Source organism: Pseudophryne corroboree, unplaced genomic scaffold (genome assembly GCF_028390025.1).
Source record: "Pseudophryne corroboree isolate aPseCor3 unplaced genomic scaffold, aPseCor3.hap2 scaffold_235, whole genome shotgun sequence".
Taxonomy (NCBI): Eukaryota; Metazoa; Chordata; class Amphibia; order Anura; family Myobatrachidae; genus Pseudophryne; species Pseudophryne corroboree.
In genome coordinates this window covers 734,749-755,355 of record NW_026969003.1, presented here as the reverse complement: position 1 = coordinate 755,355, position 20,607 = coordinate 734,749, and positions in this window count along the sequence as shown.

The following is a 20,607-nucleotide window of genomic DNA, read 5'->3' as shown; positions in this document are numbered from 1 at the left end:
CGATATTCTTCCTCAAGCAGGTGAGACATGTCATCGCTCTTTTACCCGCATGGGAAGAAAATCCTGGGGCGCACCAATAGGCCCTTACCAACTTACACATTCCTTCTTTGCCTAGATGAGTCAGCCCATGTACCACTTCCGCTAGACTTGGAAGGTATGCTCTGGGTGCCACTGGCTTACCCTGTCCATCTGTCCAGAGTCCTGAGGACTCCTTGCCATATCCTTTTGACCTCCAGACTGCATTTTCTTGTGGTGAACACAAATTTTGCATTTCACACAATTTCTGTGTGTTGACAGTATTAAATACCATCAGTTGTGTGATGTCTGTCTGTATGGGGGTACTGGCTGCTGATTTAGCAGCTTCGTCTGCTCGGCTGTTACCAAGTGATATCGGGTCTTGGCTATACGTGTGAGCTTTACACTTGATAACAGCCACTCTGTCGAGTTCCTGTATCACTGTTAGAAGACTTTTGATGTGGGCTGCATGCGCTACGGGTGTGCCAGCTGCCGTCATGAAATTTCTGAGGCGCCATAGGGCCCCGAAATCATGGACTACTCCGAAGGCATACCTAGAATCCGTGTAGATATTGGCCGCTTTACCTTTAGCCAATTCGCATGCTCTGGTTAGGGCAACCAGCTCAGCAACTTGTGCTGAGTGTGGTGGGCCTAGGGGTTCCGCTTCTATGATACCTTGGTCATCTTCTACTGCGTATCCAGTACACAAGTCCCCCCGAGACCCTCTGTCTGTGACAACTACAGTCAGTGTAGAAAGTAGAATCTATATCTTCCAGTGGGTTGTCACTGATGTCAGGCCTTGCCGTGAAATTTTGGGTCAAATATTCCATACAATCATGCATGTCATTTCCTGTACTAAATCCTCCTTCACCATCACTCTCATCCTCCACCCTTTGTGCCTGTCCAGGCACACCTGGGAGATATGTTGCAGGATTTAGTGCGCTGCATCTCCTTATGGTGATGTTTACCGGGGCCATTAATGCCAATTCCCATCTTGTAAACCGTGCTGATGAGACGTGTCTGGTTTGGGCAGAATTCAGCAATGCTGACACTGCATGTGGTGTATGAATTGTGTGGTTGTGTCCTAAGCACTACATCTTCGCTTTTACTTACTAGCAATGCTATCGCTGCAACACTTCGCAAGCATGTGGGCAGGGATCGCGCTACCATGTCTAGCTGAGCGCTATAGTAGGCTACCGGCCTGCTGGCATCACCATGTTTCTGGGTTAAGACACCTGCCGCGCACCCAGTACTCTCTGTTCCGTACAGCTCAAAGGGTTTCCCATAATCTGGCATACCTAATGCTGGTGCCTGCGTTAGGCACTGTTTAAGTCTTTCAAATGCCATCTCAGACTTGTCTGTGTGCGAAATCCGATCTGGTTTGTTTGATGAGACCATCTCCTGCAGAGGTAGGGCTAGTATGGAAAACCCTGGGATCCAATTATGGCAATACCCACACATTCCTAGAAATGTTCTAATCTGTTGCTGGGTTTGTGGTAGAGTCATGTCATGAATTGCTTGAATTCTATCAGCGGTGAGGTGTCTCAGTCCTTGTGTCAGGCAGTGTCCCAAGTATTTTACCTTGGTCCGGCATAATTGTAACTTATCTTTGGAAACCTTGTGTCCTGTGTCTGAAAGATGAAACAGAAGCTGTTTCGTATCTCTCAAGGACGATTCGAGTGAATCAGAACACCGCAGTAAGTCATCTACATACTGTATTAATACTGATCCGCTATCAGGTTGAAAAGACTGTAAGCAATCATGTAAGGCCTGCGAGAAAATACTTGGACTGTCAATGAAACCTTGTGGTAAACTAGTCCATGTGTACTGAACTCCTCTGTATGTGAATGCGAATAAGTATTGACTGTCAGGGTGCAGAGGTACCAAGAAGAAGGCGGAGCAGAGGTCAATCACAGTGAAAAATTTGGCAGTGGGAGGGATTTGCATATGGATGACAGCTGGATTTGGCACTACGGGAAATTGACTCTCAACTATTTTGTTGATCCCCCTTAGATCCTGCACTAGCCTGTAACCCCTCCCCCCACTCTTTTTAACAGGGAAGATGGGACTATTGGCAGTGCTGGACGTCCTTACCAGAATGCCCTGTTGTAGCAAGCGCTCTATCACTGGGTAAACTCCTAACTCCACCTCTGGCTTCAGAGGGTATTGTGGGATTTTTGGAGCTATCCTACCATCTTTTACTTGCACAACTACAGGAGCTACATTTGCCATTCATCCAGTGTCTTGTCCATCCTTGGTCCAAAGTGACTCCGGTATCTGGGAAGTCATTTCCTCTACCTTGGACGGACACCTATCTACAACAGTGTGTGACATTAATCTTGATGGGGAATCTAGCATATCCTGCACTTCCTGAGCGTGGTTCTTGGGTATGTCCAAGAACACACCTTCAGGAGTACAATATATGACACATCCCATTTTGCACAGTAAATCTCTCCCAAGTAGATTAGTCGGAGCCGATGCAGCCAGCAAAAAGGAATGCTTGGTATGCAAAGGCCCTATTGTAATCTCTGCAGGTTTGCTTAAAGGATAGTGCTGTACTACTCCTGTTACTCCCATGGCTGGAATTGTTTTACCAGTGCTTCTCATACCCACTGTTGAATTTATCACTGACTTGGCCGCCCCCGTATCTACAAGGAAAGGTAGAGATCAACCAGCTGCATCAATTGTGACCTCGGGTTCACTTCCAAGGCTCGCAATCAATTTTACTGGCTGCAGATTACAGGTGTGGCCCCACCCCCATTGTATGTGGTGACCTCCCCGCATCGCGCTGGCAGCTATTACCTGTGAAGAGGGCAAACAAGAATTGTCAGAAACTTGCCAGTCTCTGTTTGGGGATACCTTCTTGTTTCCCCTGCGTGTGGCTCATAACTCCGTCTCTGCGGTCCTTGATCCCAATTTCGTGTGTCATGTCGTTGTCTAGGGGTTTGATATATTCTTGGTGTATGTTTCAATCTACATTCTCGTGCAAAATGTCCCTCTTTGTGACAGTTATAACAAGTTACCACATTTGACGTACCCACAGGGGTCTGAGGCTTATGCTGAGGTGGCCTTGTGGTAAGGGCCTGTATACTTACGGCCATCAGCTTAATCGCTCTGCGACTCCCTGTGTCTGGTGATGTTCCGATCATGCCCAATAGTGGCCTCTCCCAAAGCAGCCACTGACATACCTCTTCAATCTGGTCTAGTGGTCTGTACCCTAGTCCTCAAAGTTTCTTTTAAACCATCCATTAACACAGAAACTGCTACTTCCCTATGATGTACATTTGTCTTAATGTCTTCTATACCAGTGTACCTAGCCATCTCCTGCAGTGCCCGATGGAAATACTCAGAAGCAGTTTACCCTTCTTTTTGTTTTATGGAAAAGATTTTGTTCCACTTAACAGCAGCAGGGAAATATACTCCTACCTGCAGATTGATTCTTTTTACATTATCTTGATTGTACTCATCCGTAAGGGGTACCTCTTCATCTAATTCGACATTGGGGATTAAACATGCCCTCAGCAATGTACGCCAATCTTTGTTATTGGGCTCTGTAGAATTACCTAGCTCTCTAATGTACCTCTGGCTTGCAACTAGATCTTTCCTAAGATCAGGGAATTCAGACATCATTGATCTTAATTCTGTTCGGGAAAAGGGGCAATGCATTGCAATGTTTCTGAAAGGAGTGACTCCTGAAGTGTCAGTTTTCCCATTTGGTACTGCAATTACCCTGACAGGATTAAGTTCAATAACATCACTCTGGGTTGATTCTACAATATGTGGTGTAATCGTTTCTGCATAGTGTACTGTGCCGTACTTACCTGCCGACACGACCTCACCTGTCCCTCCACTAGGGGCCTTTGATACTGCTCTTATTGGTTGGTCCGTGCCCACTGTAGTCTCTTGTATGGTGGCTGCTAGAGAGAGTGCCGATATTCTGGTGGGCTCATCTTCCTGGTCGCAATCCTGGGGAAAGTTTAAAACAGGATACAGCTTGCACGGGTTAACATTAGCATCAATAACCTTATTTACGTTACTCTTAACATCTATACATTTACTAAGTGCATGTTTATCATACACCAGTGTGCCATTCTCTGCAGCCAATTACTCTCCTGTTATGTATGGTGGTGGTGGTGCAGTGGCTATCAGTTTCCTGATAGAGTTTGAACCAGCTGCCTGAGCCAATCCTCTTTGTATCTCACCTTCCTGTTGCCATAACTGTAAATAATCATAATGTCGGATCCGTCTCTTGCCGGACTTAATTAGACATATCCTTCTCCTTAAATTTTGTAACACCTCAAGACCAAAACTGCCTACTCTTGGGAACTTTTCCCCATCATGTACAGTCATTCATTTCCACTCATTGCATAAAACCTCTGTCTGTGATCCATATTTTTCACACATGATATACCTTGCCGACCCTATTGGCTGGGTTACTAAATCAACCTGAACCTGGGTTGATCGTCCCTTACCTGAACAACTGGCCCCCATCTTTGCAGGTGTTGCTTTCACTACCTCTGACCTTAATCAGGGTCTTCAGCGAAACCTTACAAAAACTAAGCTGTCCGGGGTAAGCCGACGGTGAAAGTTCAACCAAGTGCTTCCACCCACTTCTCGCCCACGTTGGCCAATACGTCCAATCACTGCCGCAGTGCTGTCGTACCCAACCCAGGGCCCCTATGAACCTTTATTTACTGGGGCGCGTGGGAGTAGGTTACCCTCCCTAGCAAGTATCGGTTGTTAGAGAATTCCTGAGTGATCAGCGAACCTCCCTTAAAATCAAAAAATATCTACACAAATCATGTTAGAGTGTACAAATAGTGTTTATGATTCCACAAATGCGTACACAAATGGTACTGGGTATCAAGTTACAAACTAATGCACACAATTACATGCGGTACAGTCGCACTGCGGTATAAGTAACTATACTTATGCGCTGAATGACCAACGGAATCGATAATTGCGGCTGCGAATTCCTTTCAGCCAGAGCGTAACGGGCCTATATGGGTATTGCACCAACCCCCGGGGTTGTGCCTCTTTACTCTGACCTTACCTTGTCAGGAACTTACTCTATCTATAGCGGACTTCCTAGTCTGCTGTAACTGGACCTCCTGGTCTGTATCTATAGTAGACTTCCTAGTCTGCTGTACTCTAATGCTCTTATTACTATACTAACAAGGGATGCCTCCCAAGCCACCACGTGCTATCACTTTCACGGATGTATCTCGACGAGAACTCGATTTCCTGGGTTCCAACCAAAAAGAGAAACTTATATATACACACTCTTTCACCTCATAAATTTCACCTCAAAATTCCTTTCACTCAGGTAACACAGGCTAGTCCCAGAGGAGTTGCAATAAGAGAAGGATCTATTATGCTAAAATTTTGGAGACTGAAATCAATTTGTGCTATCGCGTTGTTTCCGTATCGCCTTACTAAAACAATGCTATCGTGTGATTTGTATCTACTGGGCCTATCTGTACACACGTTGCGTAAACACGCTACTTGCGTAGGCCTTTGCGTCGCGTACACTTGACTCGCACTCGGTAAAAGACACGTGTACACGAGACGGATACGTCCACAGTAACACAAATAACACGCTTCTATAAATGCAAACGATATTTAACTATAATCGCTTACCAAACACCACACAGATTCCACTGTATCAACCTTTAACTAGGCCAGGCTGTGTGCATGTTTTTACAATTACTCCCATTTTATTTTTAACTACCAATAGCAACAAATCTTTCTCAGCACGTTATCAATGATAAATGTCAAACAGGAAGGCGAGATATGTGAAAGTACACAAATGAAAAATGCAGGTGTGTGCGTGTGTTGCGTATGCAATGTGTATCAAACAGTTCTAAAAAGACAATAGCGTACCGTTCTTACCTTCCGGTTCCGGATTCCACCAGCACTCCTACAACTAAGCGATGCAGACACTTATCTTATCAGCACTACCGTATCAGGGGATACTCCCGCCCTTTGCTGATAGATAAAGTCTGCTTTGTTTCGCTAGGCTGCGGATATGAGGAGGACAGATGAGGCCCCAATTGATAAAGTCAATTATTTACCTTTTAACCTAAGCTATGTCCTAATACCGTGTAGCCGTAATGGCCGCTAAACCACGTGCACGTGCTACGCACTTTGTACGCTATTTGCGCACAAAGACTTCGCACGTGGTACGCAAGTTACATACACACGCTGCGCTGGATGTATGGACTACACACAGCAAGCGTACACACAGTCAAAACCTTTTAAACCTTAAACACAGAGTACGCTTATACTGTAAACCTTAATATCAAGATACTGCAATAATGTAACACTAAACCTCGTGATTAAGCAACCTGTTTGAGCGATTGAGATGCTTAGAGACCTTTAGCAATAAATTGTGAAACACACAACACTCAGTGCGGTTCCAACACCTTACTAGATGATTTTAGTATGTAAAAGGGAAAAGAAACAGTTACAGCTTATACAGACCTAACATTAATAACTAAACAGAATAACTAAACAGAAATATACACAATAGCGAACGATCGCAAACACAAGTAAACAGAGAGAGTAAATGGCTAAACATAGAAGGATAAAAATGGCCACAGAGAAACTTACACACGTGGGAATGAATCGCAGGCGCTATCTGGAAACCAGCTCTCAGTCATCACCGGGAAAACCTTTGTAGAGAGAAGTGAGTAAGCTGGCCCAGGCTGGTGGTCTTATATACACAACATACAGTAATAATACAATGGTCCCTACAATCTCATTGTTCATTGGACACCGGAATAGGTCTCTGTATTATGACAAAAGGTCATAGGTGGATTCGAACAGGTGGGCTTTGACTATTTCAAACTGCTCAGGTGGGAGGTATCCACAGGATTCCCGCCGCATGGATAATGAACTGCAAATATATTTAATGTTCCAAATATACTTTTGTGCATAACTATACGCAGCAGTGAACAATCTCTTCCTAACCAACACCGGAATGTTCCTAATAAAATACTCTTCCGTTGGATACTAGACATCACCGTTCAACCTTTGCCTGACCCTTCGTATCATGCAAAGAGGAATCCCCATGTCCATGAACCAGTTACACTAAACATACTTACAGATATTATTAAGGGGACTATTACCTATAAAACACGCTATATGGGTTAACTATACTATAAACGAGCCGCCAGCTACAAGCTCATAAACTCTACCGTAAATACGCATGTAAAGCGCGTAATCGCCTGAGCGAGTTTACGCAATTTGCAGACATGTGCACGCACGGCAGACTGAATGCATGAGCAGCGGATATGTGCATTGGGGTTAGTACAAGGCATTGTGAACTATGATATTTTTCGACTTTGACACTACCATGAGTGAAACCAGATTGGTGGGACGTCAGGAGAGAAGGAAGGATTGTTTGCAAGTGAGTAGCCAGAATTTTTTTAAGAATTTTGTAATCCTGATTCAAGAGAGTAATGGGTCTACATGAGGTTACTAAATCAGGATTTTTATTGGGTTTCAATAACAATATAGTATAAGCATCATTAAATGTAACATATTTAAGGTTACCCTCCTGAATCTGTTTGAAAACATGAGTCAGGGAGGGAATAATATCATCCCTCAGTAACTTATAATAATTCCCATTAAATCCATCAGGACCCGGCGATTTGTTAAGATGCAAGCTATCAATGGCAAACCCAATATATTCCTCTGTTATATCACTAGAAAGGAATTCTTTCTGTTGAGTTGTTAGATGTGGCAGGTTGGTTTCTTTAAGAAAGGAATCTGATAAAAGGGGATCAATTGGAGAATCCTTATAAAGAAAAGTAAAGTATGAATGAAATACACTGTTAATATCAGCAGGTGTAGCAGCCACCACACTAGAGTTTGGGTCCAAGATTTTCATAAAAAATAGTTTCTTCCATTGTCGATTTGCCATATAAGCTAAAACTTTCCCCGATTTACCCTCCCAGCGGTAATAAGTGTTTTTAGAATATTCTAATTTGGTTTGAGCCTCTTTCATAAGAAAAGACTCCAAAATTTGTTTATGATGTAAATTTATTATCCGCTGTTGAAAATCGCAAATAATGACGGTAGGCTTCCTTCAGTCTGTTTTTTAAAGAATGTAATGTCTTTCTGTGAGTCCAATTACATTTGGCTATGTAATAGATCACATGCCCTCTCATCACTGCCTTTGAGGCCTCCCAAAATAAAACAGGATCATCCCAGTGTTCTAAGTTATCGTCTACATATTCCCTCCATTTGGCTTTCAAATATAATTGAAAATCATCATTCTGGGAAAGGAAGGTAGGGAAACGCCAAAGGCGTGAGGATTACCAAAGAATAGACCTAGTTAAATCAAAAAGTATAGGGGCATGATCTGAGATAATGATAGGGTCTATTATGGTTTTACGAACTCGCTGGAACAGAGTGTCTGCTACCAAAATATAATCTATTCTAGTAAATACATCATGAACCCTAGAATGAAACGTGAAGTCCTTACAAGAAGGATTATGCAGTCTCCGTTGATCAACCACATCATGGTTGGAACAGAGAAAATCAACCCCGTTCACACGGTTTGAAGCGGTAGGGGAGGTAGAGGCTGAGTGATCCAATAAGGGATTATGTAAGCAATTAAAATCTCCACCAATTATCACATTAGGAGTATCATACTTCATAAGAAGATTTTTATAAAAGGCCAAGCTAGATGTGTTAGGGACATAGATATTTAAAATAGTAAATTTCTCACCATGAACTGAAAGATTCTGCGTCTCCTGCAGTAAAATAATATCAGGGTCTAATCGTTTGAGATGAGACAATACCCATCGTCGTTTGCACGCGGAATTCAATCCGTCTACGTTCCATGACAAAAACCAGATAGAAGTAGATGTCAATTGGGGGGCTAAATTAGAGGAGTCAATATGGGTTGTCATCCAATTACACACTTACCAAAGGAGAATGTAGACAGTGTATCCTTAATTAGAGTGCCCGTCACATCCCAGCTAGTGAGACAGGCGTTCTGAACACAAGTTGGAGATGGCAACTGCAAGGAGAGAATGGAAAAGGGCCACAGGCGATCCAGGAAAAGAGGAGAAAGAAGAAAAAGAAAAGGAAAGAGTAAAGAGCACCAAAAATAACACATAAACAAATTGTAATACATCACAAAATTAGTAAGCATATAGTTATTGTGATAATTCCAACATCTTATCTATGAGAGTCCAACCCCTCCATTACAAAAGAGGTAGGAAACGATTGTTTTTTCGTGAAACCAGAATAAAGTGTAAATATCCAAGATTGTAAACCATCAACTCATCCATTTGGAGGTGGATTTGTAGAGGAACCTTGCAACAAAATCTTTAGGTGATCTCTAGCTTGGTCAGGATTATCAAAAGTAAGGGTCCTCCCATCAGTGAAGACCCACAGTTTAGCTGGGTATAGAAGGGCAAATTTAACATTCTCAGTAAACAAATGTTTGCATATTGTGGTGAATTCATTCCTCCTCTGAGCCACAGAGGCCGAAAAGTCCTGAAATATCAGCACTTAAAAGTTTTGCACTTCAAGAGTGCGCTTTTTCCTGTATGCCATAAGTATGTTCTCTTTATCTCTAAAATTAGGAAATTTGGCAATAACAGGACGAGGACGTATTTGGGATGAGGAGGGGCCACTATCAGGGCCAATACAATGTGCCCTTTCAATGAGCACTGTTCCCGAGGCACTAGGAACATTGAGGATTTGAATGATGTCAACACTCAATAAATCAAAGAGATCTGAACCTGATATTTGTTACGATTCCTGTACTCCAGACTGGAGAAGATCTAATGGCAGAGATCTGAGTACAGGAATGAAATACAGGTTGTGGGAGCTGGAGAGCCTAGTAACCCCTGGCGCCCTAACTCCGTTGTCTCGCCCGTGTTATCAGAAATCCCCTGCGAGACTATGGTTGCTTGAGCCCATGGCAGCCGCGTTCGAAGGGCGGATTATGTCTGCCCAACCCCGATGCCCCCGCAGGTCTTAATGGGAGACAAGGGGAAGTCCGAGACAGGGTGATAACAAGGGGCCCTCTGACTAAGCAACCAAGCCAGGGGTTACAAGCTAAATAAACTAAATCAAAAGGTATGTGCGGACTAGCCGCCAGGGAAAAGGACAACCAAAGATCCACGGATCCGACACTCCTATCCGGCACCGCTGGACACCAGAGTGGATCTTGTGGAAGCGGAATCCTCCGCAAAGCTCCAGAACTCAAAATAAACACAATAATAAATAGTAGCGGACAAGCCGCAGCACACGGCTGAGCCGCGACTCACGAACACCACCAGATGTTAAAGGTGCTCGGTCAGACTCCAGGAACAGATGGTAACTTCCGAGTACAGGATCACTGAGAACAGGAACAAACGAACAGACCGGGACTGGGAACTCTCTCTGCAGCAGAATCAGGCAAACAGGAAGCTATCACCGGCGTCTGAGAGGAGTCCAAAGAGTGCTTTTATTTAGGACCCCTCCAATCAGGATCCAGACAGGACAATCAATCTTTATGCCGTGCAGCTGCATGCTGCACGGCCAGGAAAACACTGCACTGATAATTAGACCTAGCAACGGGGAACGCGGTCCGACAGTGGCGTCCCCGTTGCTATGGTCAGAGCGGCTCCGTGCGCCCGGCGTCTGACGTTGCTAGGGAGCCGGCGGCTGTCTGCCTGTGGCGTCCCTAGTTGCTAGGCGCCGGGCCGCACGGACGGGCGGACCCTGGCGCCTAACAGTACCCCCCCCTTGAGGAGGGGTCAAGGAACCCCTAAATCCGGGTTTCTGAGGAAATTCTTGAAAAAATGCCCTTTTGAGTCTTGGGGCATGAAGGTCCTCATCCAGGACCCACGACCTTTCCTCAGGACCATAACCTCTCCAATGTACCAAAAAATAGAGCCGACCCCGAGACAACTTGGAATCGAGAACCTTCTCAACCACGAACTCCTGCTGACCCTGTACATTAACTGGTGATCTCCCCTGAGGTTTTTTACGAGGAAATCTGCTAGATGAAACATATGGCTTGAGCAAAGAGCAATGGAAGGTATTTCCGATCCGTAACGTTTTTGGTAGCTGTAACCGGAAGGCAACTGGATTGACTTTTTTGATAATGAGAAATGGTCCAATAAATCTAGGACCCAATCTGGCTGAGGTTTGTCGAAGTTTGATATTGCGAGTCGACAGCCACACCCTGTCTCCTACTTTAAAAGTGCACGGCCGCCGGAACCTGTCCGAAAAATCTTTTTCCCTGAAAGCTGCTTTTCTGAGAGCTATGTGCACTCTTTTCCAAATAAGTTTAAGATGAGAGGTCAGGGCCAGAGAGGAGACAGAGGAATGTTGGAAAAATGAATTAGCTCTGGGGTGGAAACCAAAAACTGCAAAAAATGGAGATACATTGGTGGAGGAATGACAGGCATTATTATAAGCAAACTCTGCCAATGGAAGGAACTCAGACCAGTCATTTTGGAGTTTGGCCGAGTACAAACGCAAATATTGTTTCAAGGATTGGTTCACTCGCTCAGTCTGTCCATTTGATTGTGGATGATAACCGGAGGTTAATGATAATTTCATTTTTAACGAAGCACAAAAAGACTTCCAAAACTGTGCAATGAATTGTGGACCCCTGTCAGAAACAATATCAGTGGGTAACCCATGGAGTCTGAAAACATGACGGAGGAACAAGACTGCCAATCCCTGGGCAGATGGCAATCGGGGAAGACCAATAAAATGAGCCATCTTACTAAAACGGTCCACTACCACCCATATGACTGTGCATCCAGCTGACAGAGGGAGATCCACCACAAAATCCATGGAGATATGCGACCATGGTCTAAGAGGAACATTCAATGGCATAAGTTGACCAATAGGCAAAGAACGGGGAACTTTATGCTGTGCACAGACCTGACATGAAAAAACAAACTCTTTAATGTCTTTAGAAAGACCAGGCCACCACACGGAGCGGGACACCAATTCAAAAGTTTTAGCGACTCCCAGATGCCCTGCAACTTTGCTATCATGAAATTCCTCCAAAACAGTTGCTCTCAAAAACTCAGGAACAAAAAGACGACCAGTAGGAGTATTTCCCGGAGCTTGATGTTGAAGCAGCTTCAATTGAGAAAAAACATCCTGTGTGAGACCTGCCTGAATGACTGAAGGCGGAAGTATGAGAGTAACAGGACTGTTGTCTTGAACGGGAAGAAAACTGCGTGAGAGGGCATCTGCCTTGGTATTCTTGGAACCAGGTCTGAAGGTGATAATGAATTTGAAACGGGTGAAAAATAAAGCCCAACGAGCCTGTCGGGCATTCAGTCGCTTAGCTGATTCAATGTATTGAAGATTTTTGTGATCCGTCAAAACAGAAATGGTATGGGTCGCTCCTTCAAGCCAATGTCTCCACTCCTCAAAAGCCCATTTAATAGCCAGCAACTCCCGATTACCAACATCGTAGTTGGATTCAGCAGATGAGAATTTCCTGGACATAAAGGCACAAGGATGTAACTCAAGGGAATCTGGATCCTTCTGAGAAAGGATAGCCCCTACACCAACCTCCGAGGCATCTACCTCAACGATGAAAGGCAATTCTGGGTTGGGATGTCTAAGGACAGGGGCTGAGACAAAGGCTTGTTTCAAAGCCTGAAAAGATACTTTAGCTTCACATGACCAATTGGTAGGATCTGCTCCCTTCTTAGTGAGTGCCACAATGGGAGCAACTATGTCAGAGAAAGAGTGAATAAACCTTCTATAGTAGTTTGCAAACCCTAAAAAGCGCTGAATTGCTTTTAAGTTGGTGGGTTGCGCCCAACTCAGGATGGCTTGGAGCTTCTTAGGTTCCATTCGGAATCCCCGAGGGGAAATAATGTACCCTAAAAAGGATACCTCCGTGACGTGAAATTCACACTTCTCCGGTTTGGCATACAAGTGATTTTCACGTAATTTCTTAAGTACCTGACGCACCTGGGTAACATGTTGTTCTATAGAGTCAGAATAAATCAAAATGTCGTCTAAATAGACCACAACAAATCTTCCCAGAAACTCACGGAGCACATCATTAATGAGATCCTGAAAGACTGCCGGAGCGTTAGATAGGCCGAATGGCATGACCAGATACTCATAGTGACCTGATTGAGTACTGAATGCCGTTTTCCACTCATCCCCTGATCTGATTCTAATGAGATTATATGCTCCTCTCAGGTCAATCTTAGAAAAAATAACAGCCGAACGTAGCTGATCAAAGAGGACAGAGATCAGAGGCAGAGGGTAAGTATTCTTTACTGAGATTTTATTCAGGGCTCGAAAGTCAATGCAGGGTCTGAGGGAACCATCCTTCTTCTCTACGAAGAAAAAACCTGCACTTAACGGGGATTTAGATGGCCTGATAAACCCTTTCTCAAGACTTTCTTTCACATACTCATTCATGGCCACAGTTTCAGGACCAGACAAAGCATATAACCTTCCTTTAGGCAACGTGGCACCAGGAATTAACTCAATGGTACAATCATAAGGCCTATGGGGAGGCAAAATATCCGCATTGCCCTTGGAAAACACATCCAAAAAATCCTGGTATTCTCCAGGAATATGTGCGGACCTGGCAGCAGCTACTCGGATAGGAAGTGTAATACATTCTTTATCACAGATGGTACTCCATTGTAGGATCTCCCCAGACTGCCAATCTATGATGGGATTATGAAAGGCCAGCCAAGGGTGACCCAGAACCACAGGAACTGCTGGACAATGGGTAAGAAAAAACTCAATCTTTTCAGAATGTAGAGCTCCCACCGAGAGCAAAACAGGAGGTGTACATAGAGAAATAACCCCATTGGATAAGGGACTCCCATCTAAACCATGCATGGTGATACACCTACTTAAGGTTAACTGAGGAATACCTAAGGCCTTGGCCCATGTCAAGTCCATAAAGTTTCCTGCAGCTCCACTGTCCACAAAAGCAGAGACCGAGGAACAGAGGCTGTCATAAGAAACTTTAGCAGGAACCAATAGTGAATTATTTGAGGAGATGAGCTGTAGACCAAAGTGAACCCCCTCACTATTCACTTGGTCAGGAAGTTTCCCGACTTGTTTGGGCAACTACGGGCAAAATGTCCCTTACCTCCGCAGTACAAACACAAACCAGAATTTTGCCTCCTGGTTCTTTCTTCCGGAGACAATTTGGAGAGACCAATCTGCATAGGCTCCTCCATGTCTACCGGAACGGAAGAAACACAGGGAAAAGAAACTACTGATGCCCCTTTTTCAGTCCTCCGCTCTCTGAGCCGACGATCTATTTTAATAGAGAGCTCCATGAGTTTATCAAGGTTCTCAGGAGCGGGATACTGAAGGAGGCTGTCTTTTATAGATTCAGATAAGCCGAGACGAAACTGACTGCGCAGGGCAGGATCATTCCAGCCACAGTCGTTCGACCAACGGCGAAACTCTGTACAATAATTCTCTGCAGGATTCCTACCCTGTCTTAGAGCACGCAACTGACTTTCTGCAGATGCCTCTCTATCAGGGTCGTCATACAATAGCCCTAAAGATTTCAAAAAGGCGTCTACAGACGATAAGGCCGGATCGTCTGTCTTTAAACCAAAAGCCCAGGTCTGAGGATCCCCCTGAAGCAGAGAAATTATAATTCCAACCCGCTGAGCCTCCGTACCTGAGGAAACTGGTCTTAAACGAAAATACAGTTTACAGGACTCTTTAAAATTAAAAAACTGTTTTCTATCCCCAGAAAAACGGTCAGGCAGATGCATTTTTGGTTCAGGGATGACCCTCGGGGAAGTCCGTAACAGATCTTCCTGTGAGCTCACCCGAAGGGACAGATCCTGAACCATCTGGGTAAGTTCCTGAATCTGACTAACCAAAAACTGGCCAGGATTTGGCCCAACACCGGTGGGATTCATGAGGCCGACAAAATTCTCCCAACTGGATAAGTGAAAAAATTAACTCCTGTTGAAATTTTTTCTTTTGTTTGGGCCGGTGATAATGTTACGATTCCTGTACTCCAGACTGGAGAAGATCTAATGGCAGAGATCTGAGTACAGGAATGAAATACAGGTTGTGGGAGCTGGAGAGCCTAGTAACCCCTGGCGCCCTAACTCCGTTGTCTCGCCCGTGTTATCAGAAATCCCCTGCGAGACTATGGTTGCTTGAGCCCATGGCAGCCGCGTTCGAAGGGCGGATTATGTCTGCCCAACCCCGATGCCCCCGCAGGTCTTAATGGGAGACAAGGGGAAGTCCGAGACAGGGTGATAACAAGGGGCCCTCTGACTAAGCAACCAAGCCAGGGGTTACAAGCTAAATAAACTAAATCAAAAGGTATGTGCGGACTAGCCGCCAGGGAAAAGGACAACCAAAGATCCACGGATCCGACACTCCTATCCGGCACCGCTGGACACCAGAGTGGATCTTGTGGAAGCGGAATCCTCCGCAAAGCTCCAGAACTCAAAATAAACACAATAATAAATAGTAGCGGACAAGCCGCAGCACACGGCTGAGCCGCGACTCACGAACACCACCAGATGTTAAAGGTGCTCGGTCAGACTCCAGGAACAGATGGTAACTTCCGAGTACAGGATCACTGAGAACAGGAACAAACGAACAGACCGGGACTGGGAACTCTCTCTGCAGCAGAATCAGGCAAACAGGAAGCTATCACCGGCGTCTGAGAGGAGTCCAAAGAGTGCTTTTATTTAGGACCCCTCCAATCAGGATCCAGACAGGACAATCAATCTTTATGCCGTGCAGCTGCATGCTGCACGGCCAGGAAAACACTGCACTGATAATTAGACCTAGCAACGGGGAACGCGGTCCGACAGTGGCGTCCCCGTTGCTATGGTCAGAGCGGCTCCGTGCGCCCGGCGTCTGACGTTGCTAGGGAGCCGGCGGCTGTCTGCCTGCGGCGTCCCTAGTTGCTAGGCGCCGGGCCGCACGGACGGGCGGACCCCGGCGCCTAACAATATTGATTCTGGGATGCCTATAAATCTAAGATTGCTACACTTATCCCTATTTTCAAGGTCATCAATCTTTGAGGTCAAGAATGCTATTTGTTGAGGCACGCATTATAGTTAATATAACTAGTCCTAGCATAAATATAACTAGTCCTATAAAAAGACTGCATAGGAGACCACAAATAGGTTGAACTCGATGGATAATTGTCTTTTTTCAACCTTAGTTACTATGTTACATTTGTGTGTTATATCATGGGTGAGGAAACCCCAGGACTATAGTCATTATGTGCCACATTTGTGTTATATCATGGGAGAGGACACCCCTGGACTATAGTCATAATGTGCCACATATGTGTGTTATATCATGGGTGATGAGACCCCAGGACTATAGTCATTATGTGCCACGTTTGTTTATTATATCATGGGTGAGACACCAGGAGTATAGTCATTATGTGCCACGTTTGTTTATTATATCATGGGTGAGACACCAGGACTATCGTCATTATGTGTCACATATGTGTATTACATCATGGGTGAGGAGACCCCAGGACTATAGTCATTATGTGCCACATTTGTGTTATTACTATGGGGATCATTCTGAGTTGTTCGCTAGCAGAAATCGTTTGCTTTTCTGCTATTAAGTGAAAATCCGGCAATTCTGCGCATGTGTATGGGCCGCAATGCGCACACGCGACGGACTTTCACAACAGCCTTAGTACTTTTACACAAGGCCGAACTACGCTTTTCAGTCGCACTACACGCTGCAGAGTGATTGACAGAAAGTGGGTGTTTTTGGCCGGAAACTGGACGTTTTCGGGGAGTGAGCAAAAAAACGCAGGCGTGTCAGATGCAAACGCAGGCGTGGCTGTAGAAACGCAGGCGTGGCTGTAGAAACGCAGGCGTGGCTGGGAGAACGCTGGGCGTGTTTGTGACATCAAATCAGGAACTGAATGGTCTGAAGTGATTGCAAGGAAGGAGTAGGTCTGCAGGTACTCAGAAACTGCACAGTCTTCTTTTGCTGCCGCACTGCCATGTTTTCGTTTGTTCTTTTGCTAAGCTAAGATACACTCCCAGAGGGCGGCGGCTTAGCGTTTGCATTGCTGCTAAAAGCAGCTAGCGAGCAAACAACTCGGAATGAGGGCCTATAGTCATTATGTGCCACATTTGTGTTATATCTTGGGTGAGGAGACCCCAGGACTATAGTCATTATGTGCCATGTTTGTGTGTTATACCATGGGTGAGGAGACCCCAGGACTATAGTCATTATGTGCCACATTTATGTGTTATATCATTGGTGAGGAGACCCCAGGACTATAGTCATTATGTGCCACATATGTGTGTTATATCATGGGTGAGTAGACCTTAAGACTATAGTCATGATGTGTCACATATGTGTGTTATATCACGGGTTAGGAGAACCCAGGACTTTATTCATTATGTACCACATTTTTGTGTTATATCATGGGTGAGGAGAACCCAGGACTATAGTCATTATGTGCCATGTTTGTGTGTTATATCATTTGTGAGGAGACCCCAGGACTATAGTCATTATGTGCCATGTTGTGTGTTATTTCTTGGGTGAGGAGACCCGTGGACTATAGTCATTATGTGTCATGTTTGTATGTTATATCATGGGTGATGAGACCCCAGGACTATAGTCATTATGTGAAATGTTTATTATATCATGGGTGAGGAGAACCCAGGACTATAGTCATTATGTGCCATGTTTGTGTGTTATATCATTTGTGAGGAGACCCCAGGACTATAGTCATTATGTGCCATGTTGTGTGTTATTTCTTGGGTGAGGAGACCCGTGGACTATAGTCATTATGTGTCATGTTTGTATGTTATATCATGGGTGATGAGACCCCAGGACTATAGTCATTATGTGAAATGTTTATTATATCATGGGTGAGGAGAAACCAGGACTATAGTCAATATGTGCAACAATTGTGTATTATATCATGGGTGAGGAGTCCTCAGGACTATAGTCATTATGTGACAGATTTGTGTGTTACAGTATATAATCGGTGATGAGACCCCAGGACTATAGTCATTATGTGCCCTGTTTGTGTGTTATATCATGGGTTATGAGACCCCAGGACTATAGTCATTATGTGCCATGTGTGTGTTTTATATCATAGGTGAGGAGACCACAGACCTATACACATTATGTGCCACATTTATGTATTATATTATGGGTGAGGAGACCCAAGGACTGTAGTCATTGGGGGAAATTCAAATGTTTGAAAAGTCGGTTGGGTTTCATTTTTTTCATCTCTATTAGATAGGAAAAACCATACTCCCAACTGACTTTTCAAACATTTGAATCTCCCCCATTATGTGGCACATTTGTGTATTATACCATGGGTGATGAGACCCCAGGACTATAGTCATTATGTGCCACGCTTGTTTATTATATCATGGGTGAGGAGACACCAGGACTATAGTCCGTAAGTGCCAAAACTGTGTATTACATCATGGGTGATGAGACCCCAGGACTATAGTCATTATGTGACACATTTGTGTATTATATTAGGGGTGAGGAAACCCCAGGACTATAGCCAGTATGTGACACATTTGTGTGTTATATCATGGGTGAGGAGACTCCAGGACTATAGCCAGTATGTGACACATGTGTGTGTTATATTATGGTGGAGGAAACCCCAGGACTTTAGCCAGTATGTGACACATTTGTGTGTTATATTATGGGTGAGGAAACCCCAGGACTAAAGCGATAATGTGCCATGTTTGTGTATTATATCATGGGTGAGGAGACCGCAGGACTATAGTCATTATTTGCCACATTTATGTGTTATGTCATGGGTGAGTAGACCCCAGGACTATAGTCATTATGTGCCACGTTTGTGTATTATATCATGGGTGACGAGACCACAGGACTATAGTCCTTATGTGCCACATTTGTGTTATATCATGGGTGAGGGATCCCCTTGACTATAGTCAGTATGTGCCACATTGGTGTTATTTCATGGGTGAGAAGACCCCAGGACTATAGTCATTATGTGCCACATTTGTGTTTTATCATGGGTGAGGAAACCCCAGGACTATAGTCATTATGTATCATGTTTATGTGTTATACCATGGGTGAGTAGACCTTATTACTATAGTCATGATGTGTCAAATATGTGTGTTATATCATGGGTTAGGAGACTCCAGTACTTTATTCATTATGTACCACATTTGTGTGTTATATCATGTGTGAGGAGACCCCAGGACTATAGTCAATATGTGCCACATTTGTGTATTATATCATGGGTGAGGAGAACCCAGGACTATAGTCATTATGTGCCATGTGTTGTGTTATATCTTGGGTGAGGAGACCCGTGGACTATAGTCATTATGTGTCATGTTTGTATGTTATATCATGGGTGATGAGACCCCAGGACTATAGTCATTATGTGAAATGTTTATTATATCATGGGTGAGGAGAAACCAGGACTATAGTCAATATGTGCAACAATTGTGTATTATATCATGGGTGAGGAGTCCTCAGGACTATAGTCATTATGTGACAGATTTGTGTGTTACAGTATATAATCGGTGATGAGACCCCAGGACTATAGTCATTATGTGCCCTGTTTGTGTGTTATATCATGGGTTATGAGACCCCAGGACTATAGTCATTATGTGCCATGTGTGTGTTTTATATCATAGGTGAGGAGACCATAGACCTATACACATTATGTGCCACATTTATGTATTATATCATGGGTGAGGAGACCCAAGGACTGTAGTCATTGGGGGAAATTCAAATGTTTGAAAAGTCGGTTGGGTTTCATTTTTTTCATCTCTATTAGATAGGAAAAACCATACTCCCAACTGACTTTTCAAACATTTGAATCTCCCCCATTATGTGGCACATTTGTGTATTATACCATGGGTGATGAGACCCCAGGACTATAGTCATTATGTGCCACGCTTGTTTATTATATCATGGGTGAGGAGACACCAGGACTATAGTCCGTAAGTGCCAAAACTGTGTATTACATCATGGGTGATGAGACCCCAGGACTATAGTCATTATGTGACACATTTGTGTATTATATTAGGGGTGAGGAAACCCCAGGACTATAGCCAGTATGTGACACATTTGTGTGTTATATTATGGTGGAGGAAACCCCAGGACTTTAGCCAGTATGTGACACATTTGTGTGTTATATTATGGGTGAGGAAACCCCAGGACTAAAGCGATAATGTGCCATGTTTGTGTATTATATCATGGGTGAGGAGACCGCAGGACTATAGTCATTATTTGCCACATTTATGTGTTATGTCATGGGTGAGTAGACCCCAGGACTATAGTCATTATGTGCCACGTTTGTGTATTATATCATGGGTGACGAGACCACAGGACTATAGTCCTTATGTGCCACATTTGTGTTATATCATGGGTGAGGGATCCCCTTGACTATAGTCAGTATGTGCCACATTGGTGTTATTTCATGGGTGAGAAGACCCCAGGAATATAGTCATTATGTGCCACATTTGTGTTTTATCATGGGTGAGGAAACCCCAGGACTATAGTCATTATGTATCATGTTTGTGTGTTATACCATGGGTGAGTAGACCTTATTACTATAGTCATGATGTGTCAAATATGTGTGTTATATCATGGGTTAGGAGA